The 15727-nt window shown below is 46.2% G+C and overlaps 2 protein-coding genes and 1 pseudogene across 4 annotated transcripts in view; 2 read left to right on the forward strand and 1 right to left on the reverse strand.

The window, feature by feature from the left end:
• LOC127372303 (Fc receptor-like protein 5) overlaps positions 1–15727 on the reverse strand; it is a 75207-nt gene that overhangs the window by 40399 nt on the left and 19081 nt on the right. The gene's annotated exons all lie outside the window — the stretch shown is intronic.
• Positions 1–15727, forward strand: part of LOC127372307 (butyrophilin subfamily 2 member A2-like) — a 53994-nt gene that overhangs the window by 23193 nt on the left and 15074 nt on the right. The window lies entirely within an intron of this gene.
• The window catches only part of LOC127372304 (Fc receptor-like protein 5), a 57469-nt pseudogene continuing 51086 nt past the window's right edge, over positions 9345–15727 (forward strand).

Raw genomic sequence — 15727 nt, forward strand, 5'->3', positions numbered from 1 at the left:
TAGATAAACTGTCTGCCTTTTGTTGTACTCCTGAATAATGAGCATTGTTGTTGTAAAATAGATCATGAAGTCTGTCTGTTACCTCCACTGCTTTATCTGAAGACGCTGAACGGGTCTGTGGTGGTTTTCAAATGCAAACTTTCAATCTTACTTTTCTCAAAAAAAGGCAGCAAAGATAACAAAAAAGGTTCCATAATTTACAGTAAACTTCAAAGAAATCGAAAAAACAACTTAAGGTTAAAGGGAATACACTTGTAATATTACGCAGCACACACGCACACACTCGGCCGCACTAGCACACACACACACACGCACACACATTGACACAGCCTTTACTATAAACAACGATTCCACAGAAAAAGGCCTTCACAGAGCATCTGCAAACTGCTAACTGCTTTTAGATTTCTAAACCAAATTAAAATACAATAAACACAGCAGTGGCAACAGCACACAATAACAGCACAATCATATTTGTACCTTTCTAGAATTTTCCTTGTTTTTCTGACAGAGAAGTCTTTAATGAGGCAGAATATTACTTTCGATGGACATCAGAGACAGGGGATTCAGTCTGTTCTGGCCCATTGTGGGTCTCTGGATGAGTCTGGAAAAAGAATGCGGAGGGCAAAATCAACATTTGGAAACACTAACTGTAGTTTCCTTCCTCTTATAAATTGCAAGAGTGACCTTGCTGAGGTGTCCTTGTTTTCTTCAATGAATTCTCTGAATTGTTTCGTTTCGTCCACAAAATCTTCCTACAGATCAGCTGTATATTTCTTCTGCAGAGTAGCCGCTCCTGAATGAAGATCTTGTATGGAGATGGTTGGACTGTTGTTCAGAAATCCAAATGTCTGCTGAATGTCTTTGTAGGACAGAAACCTCTGATCCAGTTCTGCGACGAGTCGGTCTATGACGGTGATAAAAACTGTTGCTTTGAACTTGTCTCGGCCTGGTCGTTCACAGTCAGGTTCAGCACTTTCATCTGCTTGTTTTTTTCTTTTTCTGTGCCTCTGTGTCCACTTTGTAGTGCTGAGACACAGTTGGAGACATGTTTTTGGCATCACTCTCAAACTTATCAATCAACTCAACATCATCCTGTAGACTGGCCAAGTAATCCCTCAATGAGCTGATCAAAGTAACAGCGTTACATAAATCCAGTTCAACTGCCCGTAGAGCAGTGCTGGTCTTACAATGCTGTATGTTGTTCCACATATCACACAGAAAGGCAATCTCTAGTTTTTCCATCTTCATGTAAAGGGGGCTGGCTTTACTTTGAGTGGTTAGATTTTGGTTGATATCATCTCTTAACTTTTTCAGTGACTCTTGAATCAGCTCTAAATTACTCGCCAAGTGGCAAGGGCCCTTTGTGGTCACACGGCGAGTGGGTGATGTCGATTATGAGGTTGGGCGTTCTGACAGGGGAGGAGCAACACAGATTTACCACCTCAATCTCCTCAAAGCATGGAGAGAGGTGGAGCCTGTGTCTCTGGTAACCATGGTGAAAGAGAGAGATGAGTTGGGGCCTGAGGCACCAAATTCCACCAATCCTGCCTCACTCCATTGTGATGACCATCTCACACCGTCCCACAGAGCAGACATTGCCGCGTTGCAACAGCGTTTTGCTGATGTGTTCTCCCCCCTGCCAGGACGCACAAATCTCATACAGCATCATGTTGAGACTCACCCGGGCGTGACAGTGCGTTCACGGCCCTATCGGTTACCTGCACACAAAAGAAAAGTGGTTCAGAAGGAATTGAAGGCCATGCTGGAGATGGGGGTAATAGAAGAGTCCAACAGTGCCTGGTGTAGCCCCATTGTTCTGGTACTTGAAGGAGGATGAAGAAGGATGGGTCTATTAGGTTCTGTGTGGACTATCGCAAGGTGAATGATGTGTCATGGTTTGATGCTTATCTGATGCCTCGGGTCGACAAGCTCCTGGATCGGTTAGGCACTGCTCGCTTTTTCACGACACTGGATTTAACCAAGGGCTATTGGCAGATTCCCTTGTCTCCAGAGTCTAAGGAAAAAACGGCCTTCTCCACTCCGTACGGTTTGTACCAATTTGTCACACTTCCCTTTGGGTTGTTTGGCGCCCCGGCAGGTTTCCAGCGTCTCATGGATAAGGTCCTGCGTCCGCACTCTGCGTATGCTGCCGCCTACTTGGATGATGTTATCATCCATAGTAACAGCTGGCGGGAGCATGTGCAGAGTGTGGCGGCGGTGCTCGAGTCACAGAGGCAGGCGGTGCTCACGGCTAACCCGAAGAAGTATGCCGTTGGACGGAGGGAGGTATGGTATTTGGGGTACCACTTGGGCCGTGGGCAGGTGCGTCCTCAAGTAGACAAGACAGCAGCAATTGCATGCAGTCCACAGCCCAAGACCAAAAAGGAGGTGAGGCGATTCTTGGTGCTGGTGGGTTATTTCCGGCACTTCATTCCACACTTTGCAGACTTGACCAGCCCCCTGACCGACCTCACTCGAAAGGGTGCCTCAGATCCGGTCCAGTGGACGGAGCAGTGTCAGCTGGCATTTGAGAAGGTAAAACAAACCCTCTGTGGGAAGCCTTTCCTTCACACACCTAACTTCTCTCTCCCTTTTATCCTGCAGGGTGCAGGGTGTCGACTGCCCTGTGTTATACATCAGCCGGAAGCTGTCGGAGAGGGAGTCTCGGTATAGCACGATCAAGAAGGAGTGCTTGGCTATCCAGTGGGCGGTCGAGGCTTTTCGTTACTACCTGCTGGGGCACTCATTCACCTTCTGTTCGGACCATGCCCCCCTCCAGTGGCTCCACCGCATGAAAGATGCCAACGCCCGGATCACTCGGTGGTATCTGGCCTTACAGCCATTTAAATTCAGAGTGGTCCATAGGCCGGGGGCGCAGATGGCCGTGGCCGACTTTCTCTCCCGCTCCTTTGGGGGGGTTAGGCCGGATGGCTCCCTGGCCTAAGTCGGGTGGTGGGGGTATGTGGAGGTGGGCGTAGTTTGCGCTCAGCTGCAGGAGACAGAGGTGTAGGGAAGGCTTTGGAGAGCGGCACCAGGTGAGTTGATTACCTCACCTGCTGATGATTACCTAATGACTCTACCCTTATCTTTTATCTTTGCAGTAGTGTGCTGGACCTGGGAGAGATGCTACCGGGAGTGCCACTGAGAGCTAGAGCCTATGGTGCCAGTTGTTGTGTGATGTATCAGCAACGCTCTAAATAAAAGTGGTGTGTTCAACTTCGTAGTGTGATTGCTTGTGTGCTGAGGAAACCCCGAGTGTAGCACGACTTGCTACACATGCATTAATGGGACATGAATGAGTGCAGAAAGAGAGAGGAAGAGAGATGCTCAGTGCATCATGGGAAATCCCCCGATAGTCTAGGCCTATAGCAGCATAACTAAGGGATGGTTCAGGACTCACCTGATCCAGCCCTAACTATAAGCTTTATCAAAGAGGAATGTCTTAAGCCTACTCTTGGCTCTGGCTCCTGTTCTACTTTTAGAGACTATAGGAACCACAAGTAGCCCAGCATTCAGAGAACGTAGTGTTCTAGTGTCTAGAACAATGAAGAACTAATCTTGCTGCTTTGTTCTGTGTTCTCTGCTCCCTCAGCAAAGTGACACTGTCTATGACAGGGGTAGTTTACTGAACCCAGGAGCAGACACACAGACAAGATGGACGGTTAAAGGGTCTTTATTCCGCACACCCACTCGGGGGGGAAGAGGGGCGGCCGCGGCAGGAACAGGCAGGTGAAATGGCAAGGGAGACCGGAGACACGGAGGCACAGAAGACTGACTCTGGGAACTGAACTGCACACGAGGGTTCTACTAAGTTGGCTGAAACAATCTGGAGATGAATGGGAGGAAAACTGGGTTCTTGAAGGCTGAGGCATGATGAATGATTGAGAGCAGGTGAGACAGCAGACAGCAGGTGAGGAGAATGGAGACCGCACCCTCATCAGGCACACAGGGAAGGGGGAGGAGCAAAGGGAGAAGGAGGGGAGCAGAGCCATGACAGTACCCCCCCCTCAATGGACGCCTCCTGGCGGCCTACCGGGCTTGTCAGGATGGGATCAGTAGAAGTCTGAAAGAAGGGAGGAGTCCAGGATGAAGTGCCGGGGAACCCAAGAACGCTCCTCCGGCCCGTACCCTTCCCAATTCACCAGATACTGGAAAGAGGACCAGAGGACTGGGGGAGACAGGCTTCAGGAGAGATACTTGAAACACAGGATGCACATGTAATGACGGAGGGAGTTTTAGCCTCACCGCCACAGGATTAATGATTTTGTCCACTTCAAAAAGGTCCAATAAATCGTGGAGCCAGCTTTCGAGACTCTACCTGCAATGGCAGGTCTCGAGAAGACAGCCATACCTTCTGACCAGGAGTGTAATCGGGGGCAGGGAGTTGGTGGCGGTCCGCCAGGCGTTGGTTTCGAGCCGCTGTCCGTAGCAGGGCGGCACGAGCCTCAGACCAAATCCGGCGGCAGCGGCGCAGGTGGTCCTGTACTGAGGGGACCGCCACCTCCTCCTCCTGGGAGGGGAACAACGGAGGTTGAAAACCATAAGCCACCATGAACGGGGACATACCTGTGGCAGCGCAGGTGAGGGAGTTATGTGCATATTCAATCCATGGAAGAAATGTGCACCAGGAGACCGGATGTTGGGCAGCGACACAGCGCAAGGCAGCCTCCAATTGTTGGTTAGCCCGTTCTGTCTGGCCGTTGGATTGTGGGTGGTACCCAGAGGAGAGACTGACTGAAGCGCCCAAGGCCTGGCAGAAGGCTCGCCAAACCTGGGAGGCGAATTGTGGACCACGGTCTGAAACAATGTCCTGAGGGATTCCATGTAGGCGGAACACGTGGGTGACCAGGAGTTTGGCAGTTTCCAGAGACGAGGGGAGCTTGGGCAGAGGCACGAAATGGACAGACTTAGAAAAACGATCAACAATGGTGAGAATAGTGTCATTACCTTCAGAGGTAGGCAGTCCGGTAACAAAGTCCACAGCGATGTGGGACCAAGGGCGACATGGAACGGGCAAGGGGTGTAATAGTCCAGCTGGAGGCTGGTGGGAGGATTTTCCGCGGGCACAGACAGAACATGCGGCCACAAAAGCTCTTGTGTCTCTCGCCATGGATGGCCACCAAAACTTCCGCCGTAGGAAATCCAGTGTCCGCTGGTAACCAGGATGGCAAGAGATCTTTGAGGCATGAGCCCACTGAAGGACCTGGGACCTGGTAGAGTCTGGAACAAAAAACCGGTTAGGGGGGCCGTTACCTGGGCCGGGTTGTGAGCGTTGTGCCTGCTTCACCAGAGCCTCTATCCACCAGTTTACTGCTGCCACCACACGAGAAGCCGGGAGGATGGTCTCTGGTTCAGTCTCCTGCGTTTCGGGGTCAGCTTGGCGTGATAGGGCATCGGGCTTGGCATTGCGGGACCCAGGTCGGTAGGTGAGGGTGAAAACAAAACGATCCAGGAATAAAGCCCACCGGGCCTGACGGGAGTTGAGCCTCTTAGCCGAGCGAAGGTACGCCAGGTTCTTGTGATCCGTCCAAACGATGAACGGGAGAGCAGCGCCCTCCAACCAATGCCTCCACTCCTGAAGGGCTACCACCACCGCCAACAGCTCTCGATTCCCAACATCATAGTTCCTCTCTGCAGGGGACAGGCGTCTGGAGAGGAAGGCACAGGGGTGCAGCTTCTGGTCTTTGGGGGATCGCTGGGAGAGTACAGCTCCAACGCCAGTGTCCGAGGCATCCACCTCCACCACGAACTGGAGAGAGGGGTCTGGGTGATGCAGCACCGGGGCAGAAGTAAACAGTTCTTTCAGGGCTAGAAAAGCGTTTTCTGCTTCAGGGGACCAGGCAAACGGTACTTTCACTGAGGTGAGTTTAGTCAGGGGGGCAGCTACCTTGCTATAATTTCTAATAAAGCGACAGTAAAAGTTAGCGAACCCCAGGATGCGCTGCAGCTGTTTGCGAGTGGTTGGACTAGGCCAATCAGCCACGGCCTGAATCTTGGCTGGGTCTGCTTTAACCTGCCCCCGCTCAATAATAAACCCCAGGTAAGACACGGATGTCACGTGGAACTCACATTTCTCAGCTTTCACAAAGAGCTTGTTCTCAAGGAGTCTTCAAAGGACCTGCCGAACATGCTGAACGTGTTCCTCCTGAGATTTGGAAAAGATGAGTATGTCATCTAAATAAACGAATACGAACCTGTTCAGCATGTCCCTCAGCACGTCATTGACTAAAGCCTGGAACACAGCTGGCGCGTTGGTCAAGCCAAACGGCATCACCAGATATTCAAAGTGGCCTAAGGGGATGTTAAAGGCAGTTTTCCACTCGTCTCCCTCTCTGATCCTGACAAGATGGTATGCGTTTCGGAGGTCTAATTTCGTGAACACTTGGGTCTTATGAAGGGGTTCAAATGCCGGATCAAAGAGAGGGAGAGGGTACTTATTCTTAATGGTGATGTCGTTAAGCCCTCGATAGTCAATGCAAGGGCGGAGGGTCTGGTCTTTCTTGGTCACAAAGAAGAAACCAGCCCCTACCGGAGACGAAGAGGGTCGAGTTAGCCCTGCCGCTAGTGAGTCACCTATATATTTCTCCATAGCCTCGCGTTCTGGTCTGGAAAGGTTATACAGGCGACTAGTTGGCAGAGTGGAACCAGGAAGCAGCTCAATAGCGCAATCATATGGCCTATGAGGAGGTAATGAGACGGCTCGATGTTTACTGAAAACCTCCCCTAGGTCGTGGTATTCTACAGGGACAGCAGATAGATCGGGGGGCTCGGGAGGTTTGGAAACAGTGGGAGATGACAAAACACTGGCGGACTGGAGACAATGTGAATGACAGTGGGCGCTCCAACTAGAGAGTGAACCTGTAGACCAGTCAAATTGGTGGTTGTGAAGTTTAAGCCAGGGAAAACCTAATACTACAGGAGCGTTGGGTGAAGAAATGACCAGCAAACTAATCTCCTCACAGCGATTACCAGAAAGGATAAGAGTGAGAGGAACGGTTTGTCGAGTAATGTTGGCTAGATGTTTTCCGTCTAAGGCATTAACGGGTTGGTTGTCAGGGAGTTTGACAGTGGGGATTCTTGCCTGAAGCACGAATGCTGAGTCAATGAAACTCTCCTCGGCACCCGAGTCGACCAGAGCTGTGAGGGGAATGGAGTTTAACTGCCAGCGAAGGGACGCATTTAATTGCATGCGAGTAAGAGGGGCTGAGGTGGAAGTGGCGACTTGGCTCACAAGAGTACCACCATTCTCTGGTGAGCCTAATCTTTTGGCAGCTGGGGGAAGGCAGCCAAGAAGTGACCGTGCTGGCCACAATAAATGCATTAACCGGACCTAATCCGGCGTTGGCGTTCTGCCTGAGTGAGGCGGGTGCGGCCCAATTGCATCGGCTCTTCTACGGGCTCGGGGGGTACCTGGCTCGAGGGGCGTTTGGATGGGGCTGCTAACTGGGGACCTACCGAGATGGTGGCTCTGGGTAGGGCATGGAAAGGAGAGGCTTGTGGGCGCCCAAACTTCTCACACCGTCTCTCACGAAGACGATTGTCAAGCCTAATCGCTATCCCTAGCCGCTAACTCGTCTTTCATAACCTCGGACAGCCCATGCACGAAAACAGTCTGTAACGCTTCTTCATCCCAACCACTCTCGGCCGCTAAAACTCTAAACTCGACGGAGAACTCAGCTACTGAACCTGATCCCTGACGAAGATTCAGTAAACGCTTAGCTGCCTCTTTGCCTTGCACAGGATGATCAAAAACCTTTCTTAATTCCTCAGAAAATCATTGGAAGGTATCACAAATAGGGGAGTGCTTCTCCCACAGGGCGGTTGCCCACTGAGCTGCTTTCCCTGACAATAGGCTAATCACAAAAGCCACTTGGGCGCTACCAGAGCTGTAGGTAAACAGCTGTTGTTGGAAAACTAGCGAGCACTGAAGCAGAAACCGCCCACAAGCCCCCAAATCCCCAGCATACCGTTCAGGTGTAGGAACGTGTGGTTCCCGGGGCGGGGGGGAGAAGCTGCATGCGGCATGGCTGGGGAGGCAGAGGGAGTAGCTGCCTCAGTGGCGGTGGTAGGAGCTGTGGGAGGGGTGGAGACCTGATCGAGCTTGGATCCAAGGGCGGCCACACTGCAGCGAAGGTCTTGGATGGCTGCCACGATCTCGTCGAGAACCTCCTCATGTTGGCCCACTCGTTGTCCCTGGTAGGCCAGTGCGCTTCGGACGGAGTCTGGGTCCGCTGGGTCCATGCTGGCCAGATTGTTCTGACAGGGGTAGTTTACTGAACCCAGGAGCAGACACACAGACAAGATGGACGGTTAAAGGGTCTTTATTCCGCACACCCACTCGGGGGGCGGCCGCGGCAGGAACAGGCAGGTGAAATGGCAAGGGAGACAACCGGAGACACGGAGGCACAGGAGACTGTCTCTGGGAACTGAACTGCACACGAGGGTTCCACTAAGTTGGCTGAAACAATCTGGAGATGAATGGGAGGAAAACTGGGTTCTTGAAGGCTGAGGCATGATGAATGATTGAGAGCAGGTGAGACAGCAGACAGCAGGTGAGGAGAATGGAGACCGCACCCTCATCAGGCACACAGGGAAGGAGGAGGAGCAAAGGGAGCAGGAGGGGAGCAGAGCCATAACAGTCTAATTGCATTATTTTCCTTAAAATACATACAGATTCATTTTTACATGTATTTAACTCAATGTACATACATTAACCAACAGCAAAGTTACAATTTACCAGAAAACATTTAATTATGATACCAAAACTCTCTCACAACCATGAAAAACTATATACAATAGGTTAAACAGCGACACCTTCTTGGTACTCAGCTACCCAGCATTGGTGATATTGGTGAGGTGAGGGGCCTGCAAGGAGCCCAAAGGACACTGAAGGACAGCACCTACCCAGCCACAGCCTGTTCACCCTGCTGCATTCTGGGAAGAGGTACAGAAGCTCCCACTGCCGTACCACCAGACTACAGAGCAGCTTCTTCCCTCAGGCAGTGAGGCTGTTACATTCTTCCTCAACAATAAATCATACAAATGATTCATTTATGTATTTTTTGTCATTAGTCATTTATCCTGTCCTCAATGTCATTGTCATTAATAATTTTCTTCAAAGTAGCATAAAGGGAACTATATCTAAATCTAATTCTACAGCTTTTGTGTTGTAACATTGAGGTCATAAAAGATTGTAAACAATAAAATAAACTTAAATCCTTGCTTGTCGCCTTTGTAACTGTTACCATGGTTACAGGACCTGAGCTTTGAATCTGCTTTTTTGTGTGGAGTTGACATGTTATCCTCGTGTCTCTGAGGGTTTCCGCTCTGAGTCCAAACACATGCTGCTTTTCAGAGACCAAAAGGTGTGACTGCGTCTGTCCCTCAGTCTGTGTCCGCCCTCTGGCTGTGATAGTGACCGGTCCAGGTGAACCCCAATGTGAGCTGCTGTTACTGACATTCGAGGTTGGATGTTTTATAGGCCATTAGTTACAAAAAGCCTGTTTCCTGCTAACAGCAGAGAGAAAACCACAGCACTGATACATAAAGAGGAAGGAGGTGGGCTTTACTCAGTGTGACTGCTGAACTCTAATGTGCTGATCTCAGATGGCCAAGATCTAAAATGGAGGAATCATCTTTACAGAGACTGCTGGGTGAGTAAATATCTACTCAATGTATGTTTGCTTCCATATTTTCATTTCTGGTGTTGTTGAGAGCGCAGTGAGTTATAGAGTGAATATCATAAATCTAAAGACTGAATGCAGCCAAACAGCATCAACAGATCTTACACATATGAGCTGAGATGATTTATCTCTAAGGAACAGTTAAGGGTTCAGTTCCTTGCTCAAGGGCATCTCAGCAGTGCCTAGGAGGTAAACTGGCACCTCTCCAGCTACCAGTCAACAGTTTTGTGGTCTGTACTGGAATTGAACTGGCCACACTCTGGTTCCATGCCAAGTCCCTACACACTGAGCTACTGCCGCCACCATTACACTAAAGAACATAAATATACAAATCAGCAGCGAGAAAGTAACACGTAAACTGCTGTCAGTCTGTTTAACATCTTTATTTCTCTTGGTTAAATTGTAGAAAGGAACCCAACCTGGAGAACATACACCCTCAGTTTATTCAATCTGATTTATCACAAAGGCTGTACCTTTGTTATTATTATTATTATTATTATTATTATTATGCATTTTTAGGGCTTTGTGGCGATTGTATGGGGCACCTCTTCCCTGAGAAGACGACCAAAGAGACAAGATTTTCTCACTTTTCTGTACTCAAACAGCTCCTCTGCTTACTTAGAACTGCCATCTTTGGGGAAAAACATTGGCAAGGATTTTGAAAAACACTGAATACAATTTTTTCGTAATTATCTAATTATCATCTTTGCTCTACAATCAGGGTTTTCTGTTTTATAGAAAGTATCTATGTTGCATGAGAAACAGCAACCTGAGTTTTCTTTCTCTTTAGTTCTGACCTCACTGCTGAGCTGCCCAACAAACCAAGGTTAGTGAACTTCTTCTGTGACAGCTGGAGGATATTTGTTCTCTAACAGTTAGTGTTTGCAAATGATAATAAATCACTGAATGCAGTTTTGGCCACAGTGTGCACAGACTGGACAGCTGAAGCTAACACTGCTCATGATGCACCGACTGCCAGAGCAGGAATAACATTATCTTATATGTGCTTTTAGAACTGCTTCTATTGAAAGTCAGTAAGAAGCTAGTTGCCACAATATCAGCAGGATTAACTGTTACAGAAGATCAATAAACTGATCACATTTATAAATCAGACACATGTAGACAGATCTTCTGCTGTGTTTAATGCCAACATAAAGAATTCATCAGATCATATCTGAGTTTGAGTCAAAAATCTTCTCTGAAACTCAGACATCAGTTCAGCAGTGAGAGATTCTCTCTCTCTCTAACTGCATCTCTCTGTCTCTCCCTCCAGCCTCTCTGACTGTGAGTCCCAGCAGCTCTCAGATGTTTAAAGGACAGTTTGTCTCTCTGAGCTGTGAGGAGGACGACAGCTCTGCTGGATGGACACTGAGGAGGAACACAACCAGAGACACCAGGACTCAGTGTGGAAAAGACTGGGGAGAAGCAGCTGGTTCTTCTTGTACCATCAGCCCCATTGCCACATGGGACAGTGGAGTTTACTGGTGTGAGTCCAGAGAGGGGAGCAACCAGTAACACCATCAACATCAGTGTCACTGGTAAGATCAGACTGCTGTAACTCCCTGCAGTAATAGTAATGGATTACCAGGTCAATAACTAACACAGGGGTTCTACAAGGTGTGAACAGTGAGTCATTCACCTTTTCACTTTGACTGAAATCAAAGTTAAATGTTACCTGAAGAAGAATGAAGGCAAGAAGACAGACAGGTGTACTTCAGGAAGCTCATCCACACTGGGTGGATCCCAGCCTTTCTCCTGAAGATAGTCCTGTTCTATCATTGAGTAAACTGACTCAGAGACATATTTTATGGATAATTCATATTATATTCAATAATATCAATAACAGCAGAGAACAGCTGATAAACTGATCAATGAACACAAACAGTGAACTCTAACTGCAGGACGTTTGTAGAAAACCAGAGATTTGGATGAAGATTGATCAGAGTTTACCCAAATATTCATAAGAATGTTTTCATGTGTTTTTATTTCTTGTATTTACTGAGTCAAGGACAGGACAGTGTGTCTGTGTCTGCGGCTCAGAAAAGGAGGAAAACTAAAACTGAACTGATCTTATTGAGTTTGATGGCAGGAGAGCAGTACACTGCACTGCAGCTCCCTCCTTCATCCCAACCTCCTCCTCAGGGGCTACAGGTTGGGTTTAACTTATAATGTTCAGGAGATGTAGTGTATGGTTATTAGTTGTGTAAACTCAGTAACAGGATCCCCCTCAGACGACAGCAGTGAGTCAGTTAAAGGCAGAGTGGGTCGGGGAGGGGCAGCTCACTGAGGTGGGTGAACGGCTAGAAAGAGAAATAGTTTGGTACAAGAACAAACATAAACAAACAAACATTAATGACAGTGTGTTTGTAAAATACATTGGACCAGAGAAAGTCATAAATGATGTATTCATTATCATCTAATGATATTTCCACTAGTTTGTCAAATGTACTTTATATCTATTGGTACACTTCTTTGAGAGAGACTTTTGTTTATTCAGCATCTCATGTAAATGTTTTTGTCTTTATTCTGTCTCTGTGTTGAGGTGGACCAGTGATCCTGCAGAGTCCTGTCCTCCCTGTGATGGAGGGAGATGATGTCTCTCTGCACTGTAAAACAAAGACCCCTCCCTCCAACCTCACAGCTGCTTTCTATAAAGATGGCTCCCTCATCAGGACTGAGCCTACAGGTCACATGACCATCCACCATGTTTCCAGGTCTGATGAAGGCCTCTACAAGTGTCACATTGGCAGTCATGGAGAGTCTCCACCCAGCTGGATCACTGTCACAGGTGAGGAGGTTACAGATAACTCTACTGCAGCACTAACAAGGACAGCAGTGATTGTTCACAATGTGACAACCTTTCTAACGTTACAGTCAGCAGAGAAAGTCAGTGTTCAACAGCTACATAACCGTTTGATATGTAATCTACATAAACCAAGCTGGGTCAAATGTTTCAGTAGAAAAAGAGGATCAGAACTAACAGGAGCAACTTCACTTTCTTTATTTAATCTTATTACTTTCTGAACAGTCAAACCACTCAATGTGTTTTACATTTATTTTATTTTATGTGCTTTAATTATGATTTCCTGTTCATTTTAGAGAAACCCACCACTACATCTCCTCCTACACCCCCCTATACTTCTGCTTCCCCCTCTCTTCCCCCTCTCTTCCTCCTATTATTCTGTGGTGTGGTTCTACTGGTTCTACTGGTTGTAGTGGTTCTAATGGTTCTACTGGTGAGACAATGCATCCAGAGGAAACATAAAGGTTAGACTCAGACACAAAAAGACAACCATGTCCTACAGTTCACATTTAAAATGACATTTTACTGTTGGTATTTCAGAACTGAGTCTACAGATAATCAGTTTAAAGTTTAAATGTTCAACTCTTACTATTAATTATTACATTCACGTTCTCAACACGGGTCCATTTATTTTAGTGCTGGACATTTTGATTGAATCTGACCTCAGTGTAAAATATTTGTTGCTTCGTTTCAGCTGCTGCAGCAGGGGGAGACGATGACATCACAGATGGCGTCACATACAATGACAAAATATTGCGTCACCCACAACAGCCAATCAGACGCAGACGAGGTAATGATGTTTTATTGATTTTATTTTTAGGGACAATATGGAAAATGAAGTGAGGACATTTTTAAACAATGTTAGAAAGCATGTTCATCAACATAAATACAATGTAAAATCAATGCTTTTCACTTCCTAAACACTGTAGTGAGATATATTGTAGTTCTATTTTAGTTGATGATAGTGTGTGTTGTGTGTGTTGTGTTGTGTGTGTGGCTCTGTCTGTTTGGACCCTGCGGTGAATCTGTTAACAGAAGCTCTGTGGTCGTCCAGTTTCCTGTTTCTGATGAAAACAACTCAGCTGAACGTTGATCTGCTCATGTTTCACTGCAGGACTGTTCATTTAAATAAAGACACCATGTCAATAAATAACTGCAGATTTACACTGTCTGTACATTCTGCTCACATTAACTGTTAATGTGTTTCACTCTTTACTTTATTTAATGTAAACAGTGAATAACCTGCAATCTGCAAATGTATTCATTGATATCATTTTGTTGATCTTCACAGTCTTGTTACACCAACATTATATATATTACTATTTACATCCAAATGTTAAGTCACATTTGGATCTTTTGGATTTCACATTAAATAAATGTATAATAATAGAGTTAATATAATTGTATAGTTTGTGTGACAGGTTGACAGCTCTCCTCCACTTGTGTTTGGTCTCTTTTCAAATTTCACAGCAAAGCTTTTAAATGGAGCTCTATGGCACAGAGGAAGGAGATATATCAGACTGTGATACACACAGTAGCAGTTAGTGGATACAGTCAGTGTTCGTTTGAGTCTGAAAATGAAGACAAATATAAAAAATCTCTAGATTTATACTTTAAGAAGACAGTTAAAGTTTAAGAAGTCCTTGTTCAAAGTAAGATTTAAGGCAGCGTATTTAAGAGGAGACAGACACTTTACTACAATCTGAGCTTTAATATAATTAATAGTTGAGTTGTTTTTCACTCTGAATATCAAACAGCAGCAGCTTCCTGTTTCCATTGGACTGAACTCTGACTCTGGTGAGGTTTCTCACTATATTCTGGTCTGCTGTATCTGATGGTGATGTGTTTGTCTGTTTGTGCCTTGTGGTCAATGTGTCAACCACCTTTAATAGAAGAGAGCAGCGCTGTGGTCGTCCAGTTTCCATTTAAATGTGTTCTTTCATGTTTCACAGAAGTGGTGTTCAGAAGAAAACAGCCTGTAAAAACCTGCTGCCCTTTATAGAGTCTGTAACAGATCTTATTATAATGCTATATGCAGATGATTTCATTACTTGTACAGCAGTAGTATTGATACTCTTCATCTTACAGGTGTTGCAGTGCTACCTGTAGTGCTAACACTAGCAGTAACAGTATCAGCTGTACTACCTGCAGTAATATAATGTGTATGTTGTTTTCCAGACACTGATTCAGTTGCAGTTTACTCCGCAGTGAGAGGAGTCTTTAAGGCATCACAACAAACAGGATGAGAGGTACCGCTGCTCTTTATCTATGAATGCTGGACAGAGCTAGGCTAGCTGTTTGCCCCTGCTGCCAATCTTTATGCTAAGCTAGGCTAACAATGTCCTGACTTCAGCTCCATACTGAACACACAGACATTAGACTGATATCAATGTTCTCATCTCACTCTCATAAAGAAAGAGGATAAGATCATTCCCCACCATGTTGAACTATTCCTTTAAAGAGATGTGGGTGATAGTAATGAAAGACACAAGGATCTATAAACCAGGTTCACATTGTAACAGTGGGTCCCAACCTGGGGGTCACCAAAGCTTCACGGGGGGGTTGAGGGCTGTAAGAAAACTATACACATATGGTTGATAGGTTGTAATTGGACAGCACTACAGATGTTTCACTAAAGTCTTTATTATGTTAAACATTCATTCAATATTAATGCAACCTGATTGAATCTGGAGTTTGACAGCAGTCAGCAGTTCCTGAGAGCTCGTCAGGGTAGAAGTTGTTGTGTGTTGTTTCTCATTGAGTTTGTTTGTTTGTGTTCAGAGTTTCCAGCAGAGCCAGAGGTCGTCTACTCTTCACTGAGGTAGACCTTCACACCTTCAACCAGTCCAACCACTGATGTCCAGCTGGCCTCTAACTGGTCCCCACAGACTCCCAGTACTTCCATTAGTTTCATTGTGTTATCTTTAAAGTATAATTAGACTCATGCAGCTACAAACAGACAAACAACTCACATTTATGTATTCTTTATTTGTGTTTTTTGGTGCAAAAAAAAAGTTATTATTATTATATTTATATTATATTTAAGTTTTAAAAGTATTTCAGCAGGATGCACAAGAACAAGATATTACTCACTATGTTAAACTGCCATTCTTCTATTTCTGAACAGAATCTAATAATAACTATCAGCTGTTTTATATTTAATGTAAGCATATTGCTGTTATTAATATTTCTGTTTTTGGATCAATAAACTTTATTCTTGTTGTTCTGCTGTGGTTCTGTA

The sequence above is a fragment of the Dicentrarchus labrax genome, unplaced genomic scaffold (assembly GCF_905237075.1).
Source record: "Dicentrarchus labrax unplaced genomic scaffold, dlabrax2021, whole genome shotgun sequence".
Classification (NCBI taxonomy): Eukaryota; Metazoa; Chordata; class Actinopteri; family Moronidae; genus Dicentrarchus; species Dicentrarchus labrax.